Raw genomic sequence first — 12,089 nt, 5'->3', positions numbered from 1 at the left:
AGATGATGCTGGAGATTCACATAGCCCCTCTTTTCAAGCTCCTACCCACCTCATGAATATCCCACATTGAATATTAAAACTTGAGAAACGGGGGCTATAGTAGGGAATCTCACAGCCCCTCCTGAGGGCAGCAGGAAAGTTAGGATTTGCCTCCACATCAGCCCCCAGGGGATCAAACTCTGTTCTTTAAGATGAAGCAAGGCTGCACACAACTGCACCAGGTCATGTGTTCCCCGACTCTGGTCTCAGAGCGTCATCTTCTAGTGCAGTCGTGGGAGCCACTCCCGCTCTGAGCCTCCATTTCCTCGGTTGTGAAATGTGGCTGTTAATAAGTATCAATCAATTGTACCGTTCAGTGATGTCATGAATGTGAAGTGCTTTGCAAACTGGAAATTGCTGTACCCGTTAGTGGTTACTATTCTGCCGGCAAGACAACAGCTGCAGGTTAAAGAGAGCAAATGGTTCATGCAAACGTGGAACTTTTTTTTTAAAAATATATTTTATTGATTTTTTACAGAGAGAAAGGGAGAGGGATAGAGAGTTAGAAACATCGATGAGAGAGAAACATCGATCAGCTGCCTCCTGCACACTCCCTACTGGGGATGTGCCCACAACCAAGGTACATGCCCTTGCCCGGAATCAAACCTGGGACCCTTGAGTCCGTAGGCCGACGCTCTATCCACTGAGCCAAACCGGTTAGGGCAAATGTGGAACTTCTTGAGGAATCTGTGGTCTGTAAATGCCCTCCAGGGTCAACATGGGGTGTGTTGTTTTTTTGGTTTTGTTTTGTCTTCCTTTTTTGCCAGGATTTGGGAATTTCTGAATTCCTGCCAGCTTAGTGTGTCAGCCAAGTGCTTCTGGCTGGAGTCCCAATAGAACTCCACCTCTCACTATGGAGCCAGAGAAGGGTGCCCTGGAGTCATCAGATCTGGGCAGAAATGGAGGTGCCCCTGCCCCTGCCAGGCTCTCTGACCTGCTTGGGCCAGGCTGCTTCAAACCTGTGTCCAGAGTGAGGACCCGAGCTACCCGTCTGGCACCTGCCCTCATTTTCATTCACAAGTAATCAAACTCTCTCCGTCCCACTGTGTGCAGGCTTTGGACACCCACGGGACAACTCAGAGCCTGTCGCTTGGGCACTTCCACCCGAGGGACAGACCACTGTTCTCTCTGCAAACTAAACAAGGCCGACCTCCCAGATCTGAGAGCTTATTGCCCCCTTGTCTATCAACTACCGCACTGCAAATGGCCAATATTCATTGAATGCTCACTACGTTCCAGGCTCTGTTCTAAGCATTTGATTTAGCTTTAAGCACTTAATTATTACTACACCCTATGAGGTAGGTTCTCTTATTAGCCCTACATGACAGGTGTTAACATGAAGCCTGGACAGGCCACTTGTCCAGGTCAGGCTCCCTTACTTACCCTGCATGCTCTGCTCCCAGGTGTGGGACCATCTGATTTTGTGAATTTTTCCCCACTCAGAGCCCTTTTGTGAATTTTTTTGCACAATTTTAACACAACTCCATAGTTATGATCTCATCCTTTGAGAGCCTTCATACCTGTGACTTTGCGCTATAGAACAGAATTCTCAATAGAGGTCTTAAATCCCTAGACTCCGATTACCTTACGCTTGCTTGTGCATGCCTCGAATTCTAGAATCCGCTGATAGATCTCAGATACCACTAGAGAATCCTAGAAAGGAATTCTAGCATCCAGTGATCAGGCTTGTGAGTCCAGGTTCAACAGTAGAATCCTGGGGGAGGGGGCTGGGGAAGGTGGGATGGAGGTAGGATTGGAATCTAATAGAATTCCTGGTCTAGAAAGAACCTGGGGCCTTGGATCTGCTCCAGCCAAACCCAACCTACATAGGGACTGTCCCTTCTCACTGCCCATCTGAGACATTAGAAGCTCCTCACTCTCATGCGGTCACTCACTCCAGGGCCTCACCTGATGCTCAGGATGTCACTGCCATGCCTACCAGAGCCTAAGGTGGGGACATGCAGGCCAGGAGGCAGGGCATTAGGTCCTGCTCCTGGATCTGAGGTAACTTGCTAGACCTCTTCTGGGCAAGGAGGGGCTATACGATTATTTATAAGGCCCTGGGGGTTTGGGGGGTGTCTAAATCCCAAGAATGGCCACTTGCCCTCTAACTAGGACTATTGATAATGATTCTCATTTCAGCACTTTGAAGCCATTCACTCCATTTAATTAGCCCGAGAAGGCTTCCTGGAGGAGGGGAGGTGGAGAGGCTGTGTCTGTCTGGAGGAGAGAGGGTAGGAGGATGGCAGATTAGCCAGAGGGCTCCAGGGACTGGGTAGGAAAGCAAAGGGAGGCTCTTTCCAGGTGGGCTATTGCTTCCCAGAGGCAGAGGCTGGCCGAGATGACCTCTGCACTCCCAGGCACTGGATGTAGCCCCAGAACTGATCTTGGGGTTGGAAACTGAGATACGCTGCTGACCCCTCCCTCTTGCTCTGTCCCACAGGATGACCGGGCGCTCGGCCACTGACATGGGGGCTGGTCCGGGCCGGCTGCGAGAAGGAGCCTGATGAGTGCTCGGCATCCCCAGACCGATGCCGCCCAAAGGGAAGAGTGGAGGGCCCGCGGCACCGGCGCCCGCCGGCGCGCGGGGCTGGCTGCCAGAGCTGCGGTCCCCCGCGCTGTGCTGCGCCTGCGGGCTGTGCGTGCTGCTGGTGGGCGTGAACGTGACCCTGGTGGGCGCCTTCGCCTCCTTCCCGCCCAGGCACTACGCGCCGCTGGTGGTGGGGCCGGCTCTGCTGGTGCTGGCGCTGGGCCTCTTCGCGGCCTGCTGCGCGTGGAGCCGCCGGGGCCCCGCGTCCCGCCTGCACTCAGCGGCCGCCAAGCGCCCGGGCCGGGGCGGCAGCGGCGCCGGGCGGGTGGCGCTGGAGATGGAGAGCAGCGAGCGCACGGCGCAGGACACCACGGCCGTTCAGCTCAGTCCCGCCGCCTCGTCCGCGTCCTCCGGCCGCTCCAGCCCAGGCCCCGGCCCCTTCGCCCTGGACGCCTCCGCGCCTGCAGCCGCCTACACGCCGCGCACCAACGGGGACCGGCTCGACCTGCCCGGGGAGCGCGCCGCCCCCTAGCGGCCGGGGCCCTCTCGGACTCTCCTGGCCCAGGTCCCTCCGTTCAGTGCCAAGTAAGAAAAAACAGGAGACAAGAAAAAGGATATTTACATAAGGGTCGGGTGCTGAGCACGGGTGGCCTCATGTGTCCCATCTCGGGGACTGTTAGGGGGAGAATGGGTCGAGGCCCCTCACCCCAGGAGGGGGCAGCTCCTTGGCCCTTTAGGTAGAGTCTGCTGGGCCCTACATTACTTCACTCCCAGACTTAATGAAACCTTGAGTCCCTAACACCACTACCCAGGGCATTTGGGCACTGGGAACAAAGCCACTCTGAGGGACTAACTACCAGCAAGGCCCACACCCCCCAGGGGTGGGAGGAAGAGGGGGGAGGGGAAAAGTATCAGCCCGGGCTGTCTCCTGCCCCTGCACACTGAAAGGTCACCAGCTCCCCCTTCTGCTCCTCCCCGCCCTCCTCATCTCCACTCCATGACCTTTTGGGATTAGTTGGGGAGGGGGGAGGTTCTGATTTGAGCCAGGATCGTCCCTAAGGTAGAACTGGATTGCACACACCCCACCCTCAGCTTGGCTGCAGGGGGAGCGGAGGCTAGGGCCCCACAGGGGTGAACCGATGAGGCCCCTCCTGTGCATTCTCTGTGCCTCGCCCCTCAATAAAGCACCTTTGGAGTCAAGTCCGATGTGGCTGCGCAGCCCTGAGGGAGGGCCTGACTACAGGGCCCTGGGCTGGGGTCCTCCCACCCCCTTGGAGACCTGGGGGAAAGGAGTGTGTGGCTGTGAGCAAAAGACAGACCGGGGTGCCTGTGAACTGGGGAACAGGTGTGTCCGGCTGGGAGACTGAATGAACATATACGACCGTGCCTGTGGGTGAGATCGCCTGGCTGTGTGCATGAGACAGGGAGTGGGCGACGCTAACACCACACGCATGTGGGGGTGGTTGAGGGTGTCACCCAGCAGAGATGTGAGGAAAGAAGGGCTCCCCAGGGCTATGCAAATCCTAGTCCTTTCTACTGGTCTGGCGGGATTGTAAGAGTCTGGGCTTAGCCTGTGTTCTGTATGGGTGGGTGAGGGCATCTGGTAGAGGGATAGAGGCTGCTTTGCAAGAAGAAACAAAGCACGTGGAGTCTGCGGGGGGAGGGGGGGAGATACTGCAACCCTGGGCCAGGCCCTCCTTGGATAGCGGGGACCCAGGCCAGCAGTGGCTGGGATGGTGGCACACACTGGACCACAACCCCTTGCTGACCGTGGCTCCCTGCCCATCGCCCTTGGCTTCTTCAGCCGCCCTTTTTCTTTCCAGAGTGGTCTTCGCTGCTCTTCTGCTTGGGCCCAGGCTCTTCCCACAAGCCCTGTGGCTCTGTCTTCCTTCCTCTGAGCCCCCTCTCTGCCCTGCCTCTCCTGCTGTCTGCCCTCCCATTGACCTGGAGAAGAGGGAATCTATCTCCATAGGTGCTGAGCGGGTCATCTCTATTAATTCACATGGGTCGATGGGCCCCAACCTTTGAAGCATCCAGCCCCTGGTGCTGATGACCTCTTCTCAGAGCGCTTCCCCACCCCCACTGTGTGTGTGTGTGTGTGTGTGTGTGTGTGTGTGTGTGTGTGTGTTAAGGCCCCCACCCCAGGCTCCAGTCCTGCCTCTTCCGGTTCACTGGTCTGCAGCCTCAGACGCCACCTGCTGCTGGTAGAGTTGGAGGTGAGAGGGGCCACTGATGAGGCTGCCTTGGGGTGTGATCTGGCTCACCTTCTCCTACACCTTCTTAGGAGGGGACACCCAGATTCTAGCCCTAGGATGCTAGGCTCAGCCCAAACCCCTCTTCACCTGCTGGAATTGCACATTATCTTCCTCTTCTCCCCCCACAAGAAGACTTCCATATCTAGGAGCCTGGCTGCTGAGGAGGAAGAATAAACAGGTGATAAGAGCTCAAGGCAGTGGGCCACAGAGAGATGGTGAATGAATAGAATGGAAGTGAGGTGGGGGAAGGGGGGACATTGTCTCCCTGGAGTCTCTCTTCCACTGCTATGCCCAGCTGAAGGTCATTTGTCCCATCTGTGGTCGCTCCCTCTCCATAGGCACACCAGAAGAAATTCTCTATACCCCAGGGCCCAGTTTCCAATCAGCCACCCTAGCAACATCCCCCCCCCTCCCACCCAAGGCCTGCCCTACCAGGGGACTCCTCCCCTCACACTCCTTTAGGCCCCTGTAGGGCAGTTCAGCCAGTGCAAAAGCCCTAAGGTGAGAATGAACGTGGCCTCCAGTGTCAGGCCAGGAAGAAAAGGGCTGTGGGGTGGGAGATGGACTTGGTGAGGGTGGGGAAGGAACTATTGCTCGGCTCATATAAAACCGAGTAAGCCAGGATGAGGAGTTGGGATTTATTCTCGGCGAGATGGGAGCCACTGGAGGGTGTTAAGCATGATCTGATTTATGAAGAGGGCCCTGCCCGCTGTCGGGAAAACAGTGCTGGGGACAAGAGGAAAATGGGGTGAGGAGGTTATTGCGGTGAGACATGCTGGGGGCTGGGGCTGGAGTGGTGGCTGTGAAGTGGACAGATTTGACAACTTTTTGAGGTCTCCCTGTTGGGGGAGTGTAAGGAGAGTGAAAGAGAAGAATCTGGGATAAAATTCTAGAATGTTGCTTGGAGCAGCTGGCCACGTCTGGAGGAAAAGCAAGGGCTGTGGTAAGATAAAAGGTCTGTTAGCTCAGTGGGACTTCCCCTGGAGCTGGAGCCACACCCTGAATTCTGGAAAGAGAGCAGAGAAGATGCAGATTTAGAAGCCGTTGGCCTTGGCTGGTGGCTAAGCTGTGAGTCCAGATGAGGCACATGGGGAGAGATGAAGACGGAACCAGAATCTAAACCAGTCTAAACTCTGAGTCTCGGGGAGAGAAGGTACCTTACGTTGCCCAGTTCTGAATCTCACCTACCCTTCTGCTGGTGCCCGTGCCTCGATGATGAGGTCTATGGACGGGGAGTCGGGGATTAGGAAGAAGTGAGTGGACTGTGAATTCTGTCTTGTTCACTGCTGTGCACTCAGTGAACAAGGTGGGTGCTCAGCAAATATTTGTTGAGTTAGTAAAACATGTGAATCTTATCCCACAGCTGAGACTCTAGAGAAAATTATCAAGGCACCCAATTCTGGGCAGGAAAGGTGAAAAGCTCCCTTTCTGTGGGGGACTTCCCCTGGCCAATTCCTGCTTTCTACTTCTTTGTGAAGAGGTTGGAGAATGTGGGAATGTAGAGATGGCTAGATGGACATTGATAGACATGCCTGAGGGCTAGGCTCCCCAAAGTAGGCAATGGCCATAGAGATGGGCCAAGCCTGAGGAAATAGAAACTGCTGGAGAGTGCCACTAGAGGGCAGCCTGGGCACATGACGGGATAGAGACTACAGCCCAGGCAGCCTGCACACATTGGCCTTTTCCACTTCTGAGGGTCAAGGCCCTGTGGAATGGGAGGAGTGGACAGTTGGGTGCACTTGCTGAGGGGATCGGAGAGGTTAAGTCAACCTATTGACTAAATGACACCTCCAACCCTGGAACCTGGCCTTATCACAGAGGGAGCCCTGACCCAAAACAGACTTAGCCTTTGTCAAGGTCACAGGTAAGTCCTGAGTGGATTCATAGACTGAACCCTCTCCCAAGTCCATAGTGAGTCCTGGCCTGAGCTTGATCCTGGTCACACTCTGAGCCCTGACCCTGCCTGGTCCCTACATTGAACCTTGATCCTGATCTTAGACTGAGTTCTGACTCAGTTCACAGACTAAACCCCGACCTTTATCCAAGATTGAACCCTGACCTAGACACAGACTGAGCCTTTATCCTGGACACATATTTAGCCCTTATTCTGGTCACAAACTGAACTCCAACCCTGAGCCATACACTGAACCCTGATTCTGATAGCAGACTGAGCTTGACCCTAGTCAAAGAGCCCTGAACCTGGTCCTAACCTGAACTTTAACCCTAATCCATACATCGATCCCTGAGCCTGGACAAGGACTGAGCTTTAATCAAGGTCACAGATTGAGCCTTGATACCTCAGACGTGCTCCCCCGACACCCCGTTGACTTAAGGACCTTTCAGATGAGTCTCCCATGTCAGGCCAGGCTTCAGCCCCAAAAGGAAGTAACTCCTGCAGCCACTTTTGAGGGGGAAAGAAGGAATCCTGGGTCTTTGAATGGTCCAGAAACTCCTGGACGTTAGGCAGGGAAAGGCTGGTTGTAGGCTGTCCAGGATATGAGGGAAGAGGACAGCTGGGTCTTCTCCAGGAGCCCCTGGGCTCTGCGCGGGGCCTTCCTGCTGCCAGGGTGCCTGGGGGCCTCCAGGCTGGGAGCCTCTTCCATCTGCACTTCTGATTCCTGCGGAACCTGGGCAAGTCCCTTCTCTCTGGGCTGTGCTACACCCCTTGTTGCCTTCTGGGGGAAATGTGAGGAGGAGGTGAACTTCTGTGAAGAGAGTGGGACCAAGCCATCACTGGTCCACGTCCCCGCCCTGTGCCCCGGCAAGAAGGAGACATTCCCTTGCTCTGGGAATTTATTGGCCGTCACTCAAAACAGGCAAGAAAAGATGAATCATGCACAAGGTGGCACCGCAGGCTCCAGCCTCAGGTTGGCTGCGTCCCTTGAGACAGGAGCACGGAGTGGGTAAGGAGGCAGAAGTCCTAGAGGTGTGAAGAGGGAGGGACACAAGGGGCCGTGCAGCCCCTCCCTGGGCTCACCGACCAGTTCCGTTTCTGTCCTCCCCAGGGTGCAGCCTGGGTGCCTTGGGCCTGCAGGACCAAGCTGGCCTCTGCCAGGGGCCACCGGCCTCGCCCTCACCTTGGGGAGATACCCAGGGTGGCGGTGAGGACTGAGCCAGGCAGGAGCCAGGCGGGGGAGGGGGCAGCTCGAGTCAAAAAACGCTGACGCCAGAGACAATGAGCTCTCCGAGGCTGAGGCAACTCATTTGGTCCCGGCCACGCTTTATTAAATTCTCATAAACCTGTCAGGGGGGACAGGGCTCGCTTCAGTTTACCTCATTAGCCCGACACAATGACGGGGGTTGGGAGGTAGAGGGAGGGGGCAACAAGGGGAGGCCGGGCTCAGTGCTGAGAACCGAGCCAGCCAGGAAGATAATTGAATTAAGTGGCTTTTGTTAATGGTTTTTAAGACTCCGAAGTGTAAATAACATTTAGGGGATTTCGTTTAATGGGGCTGGGGTTTTAGGGACCCAGGGAGCTTAGAGGAGGTCCAGCCCAGTCCCTGCCCCTCTCCCCCATCCCAGGGCAGCTGGGGAGGAAAGAGGCAGGGAGAGCCAAGGCTGGATGCAATGAAGTTAGTCTGGGAGCAGTGAGGGCGGGGCCAGAGAAAAGACAACTTCCTGGGGTGTCTTTGAACAGACACGGAGAGGACAGAGGACCTGAGGGAGAGGACATGGAGGCAGGGCTGACCGTGATGAGCTGCCCAGGCCTGCAATGCCGCCACCGGCAATACGGCCAGGGCTGTCTCTGGGGTGTTGCTGGAGGCGTGGCTGTGAGTGTTTAGGGGACCTGGCCTCCTGGGGCAGCCAACGTTCATTCCTCATGGAGAATTGCTTACTGTCAGTCAAAGGGGCTCCCCTGGGAGGCAGTGAGCACCCCATCACAGGACATGTACGGGGCTGTGGTGGTGGATTAGACTCTACCCCAGGCTCCCCGAAGGAGACTGGATTTGAACTGAGCTATAAGAGAACCTGCAGGTGGAGTGGGGAGCTCACTTCTCCGGGGGCACAAGGCTCAGGGGAGCTGGAAACAAGGACGTGGACAAGTTGTCTTAGAATCCATCCCCACGCTTTCCTCAGTCACAGCTTCTCCCTCCCTGCAGACATGGTCCAAGCGTTTGTTGGCTGGGCTGGAGGCAAAGGGCTCTGGGCAGGTCCCACGGAGCTGGAGGTGCGATGGGGCGGGGCTGGTCCTAGGCCAGCCCACAAAGGGTTAAGGCGTTAATCGCCCTGCATGCGACAAAGGGAAGTGGGTTTTCTGATCCAGAAAGGATCAGTCCCTGGGACGCCCCATCAGGCCCTTCAGCGTGAAATTACACCCCAGCAGGGGTGCTCTCCTCCCCCCATACACACTGCCCGCCTCCCCTCGTCCTGGCACAGGATTAGGGCCTGGAGTCATCAGCTTAATAGCTGCCTCCCCTCCCAGCCCCTCTCCCTTGGGAGCCTTCAGTCCTGCCTCCAGGCCTGAAGCAACCTCTTCCTCACCTTCTGTCCACCTGTCAGTTGATCTATCTGGTCATCTCTGTCCTAACTCTTGGTCTGGTCATTCCATCTGTCTCCTTGGCTGACCCTTGACTCCAGTCCCTATTTTAGTTTTTTTTTTTATAACATTTAATCAGCACCCCAAATGTGTTTGCTTACCTATCCGTTGTCTGTCTCTGCTAAGTGCCTTGGGCACAGGCACTGCATCCCCACTGTCCGGGCTGTGTCTGGCAGATAGTTGGTGCTCGATAAACATTAGTGGACTGAGGCCCCCTCCCACCCACCTCACAAAGACTGGGTGTGGTCCCTAAACTCTGGACATTGGTGCTCAAGCCCGTGCCAGGACAGAGCCGTGTCCTGAGGTCCCTGCCTCAGACCCAGCCTCTGCCTCAGATCCAACCTCATCTCTAAAGGATGCCAGGAATGTGACAGACCAGAAAAGGGAGAAGCCCTTCATGGCCAGACGGTGCACACTCATCCTTGGGTGCCATCCCTGGAGGCCCTTCCATCCCACTTTCCTTGGGCCCCTGCTGAGCCTTTGCCACACGAGTGACTCTAAGCCACATCTGCACCCACAGCTGCGTGTACCCACCATGGGCAGGGGTCTCGGATGGAACAATTGGTGAAACTGGGGGGCAAATATCACAGAGAATCAAAACCCTAGGAGGACATTCAGAAATCCAGGCTGTTCGATGCAGGCTGGTGGCCGGTATAGACTACACTCCAACCTCTGCACAGGAGTTAGCGGCCCAGCAGCAGCCAGGGCCTCACAGCAGGGCCAGACAGGAGCCAGTTCCTGAGGTTCTAGACAAGAGCTTGGCCCTCACACTGCCCCTCCAGTTCAGTTTAGCAAGTGTGGTATTGATTCAACACCAACTCTGTGCCAGGCTCTGGGCCATGCCAGGCCCTGCTCGGGGAGCTCCATCTGGGTGTGGATAAGACCTGCACGTGGTGCCTAGAGGGCTCGAGAGGGAGGGGCTTGCCCTCCCCTAATCAAACAAGGCTTCCTGGAGAGGGTGTCAGGTGGGTGGGCTCTAAAGAATGACTAGGCTTTTCCCAGAAGGAGGGATCAGCAAGAGCGAAGACAGATGGGAAGGGCACAGTGGGGGTCCGGTTTGGTTGGACACCCCAGCACAGTGTGAGAAGAAAGTGGCCCCTCCCCGCTGGCTGCCCAGCACGTCTGTGTGGAGGTGAGGGGAAGGGTGGGGTGACCTGCGAGGAGCCAGGCTTCCAGGTCTGCCAGCGGCTCAGGTGGAGATGGCAACAAAGAGCGGCTTTGTGTGCACATGCTCACACTCACACGCACCGCACACGCCCCACAGAAGTTCTTTCCAAGAATGGCTCTTCAAGCCTGGCTGCCAAGATAAAGGAGCCACTGGGCGGTCAGCCCCCAGGGGAAATATCGCTCCTGTGGCCTTTGTTGTTCGAAGGGCTTTCGAAATCCCAGGACTCCTCTTGGAAAGGATCTCGGGCTGAGGTGGTGGTTCCCACAGCTGGAGGCGTGGGAGAGGATGGCACAGCCTCCCTGGCCTGGCAGGGGGAGGAGCCCCAGGGGGCCAGGCTTGGAGCATTAGCAGCAGTGGCAGCAGTTTAATCCTAAACTTTCATCATCACTCGCTCAATTCCCACAGCCTGGGGGTAGGCAAAGATCTCCCCATTTCGCAGACGATAAACGGAGGTTCACAGAAGCCTCACAGCTTATCGAACAGCCCCACAGTGAGTTAATGCTAGAAATGAAACTGACTTGGCACCAGTCACAAACTAAGCTCAGCCCTGGCCTCATCCTAAGCCCCAACTCTGACCCTGATTGAGCCACGACTGCCCTACCCCTGGCCCCAACTGATCCCTGATCTCAGTCACATACAAACCTTTGATCCTGGCCCCATTCTGAACCTCTAACAGCTGCCCTAGACGGATCCCTGATCCTAGCCTCAGATTGCCTCTACTGTTAGCTTTAAGCCCCATGAGGTCGGAGACCTCTGCTGCTCATTCACCCCTGCTACTTTACATTTATGCATGTGCGATTATTCCAGTAATCTCTCTCTATAGGGCCAGGACCTGAGTCTATTGTTGTTTACCACACTAATAATAGTGCAATTATAGCATTAATAACAAGCATTTATTGAGCATTTACTAAATGCCAGGCTTGGTGCTCAGTATTGTCCAGATGTTATCTCATTTAATCCTCACAAAAAGCCCTGAAGTACATGTTGTTATGCGCCCATTTTACAGATGGGAACACTGAGCTCCAAGGTCACACTAGGAGGAGGTGTGTAGTTCCCTCCACCCATCACACTCAGCTGCCTAGTGAGGGACGGGTACGGACAGGGAAGTCTCAACTATACGAGCAAGAGGAAGCATTTGGACAGGTGGGAGAAGCCGAGGGTTTTCTGGAGACTCTGAGTCTCTGAAGCAACAGAAGGGCCAGGCGAGCTGAGGGAGATTGCGATGAAGGAATGAGACCAGCTACACAATTTGTGGAGTCCAGTGCAATGTGAGAATGCAGGACTGCTTGTAAAGAAATTAAGGATTTCAAGGAGGGTCCTATGTAACTGCACAGGTCACATGCCCATGAAGGTGGCCCCAGAGGGGATGTGCGTGGGGATGGATGTGTGGATCAAGGAACATGGTTGTTACAGTAGCAGCTGGGACCGGGTCTGATTCGCATGTGGGTATTTGGGCAGTATCTTCAGCAGGCACAGGGGAGCAATCAGGGGGCATCTCTGGGCACCAAGCTGGCAGTGTGGCTGGAGAGGCCCATGTGGAGGGGAGTTGGTGCCACTAAG

The sequence above is a fragment of the Myotis lucifugus genome, unplaced genomic scaffold (genome assembly GCF_000147115.1).
Source record: "Myotis lucifugus unplaced genomic scaffold, Myoluc2.0 scaffold_37, whole genome shotgun sequence".
In the NCBI taxonomy this organism is placed as follows: Eukaryota; Metazoa; Chordata; class Mammalia; order Chiroptera; family Vespertilionidae; genus Myotis; species Myotis lucifugus.
The sequence above is the reverse complement of the archived record's forward strand: the minus strand, read 5'-3'. Positions refer to the sequence as shown.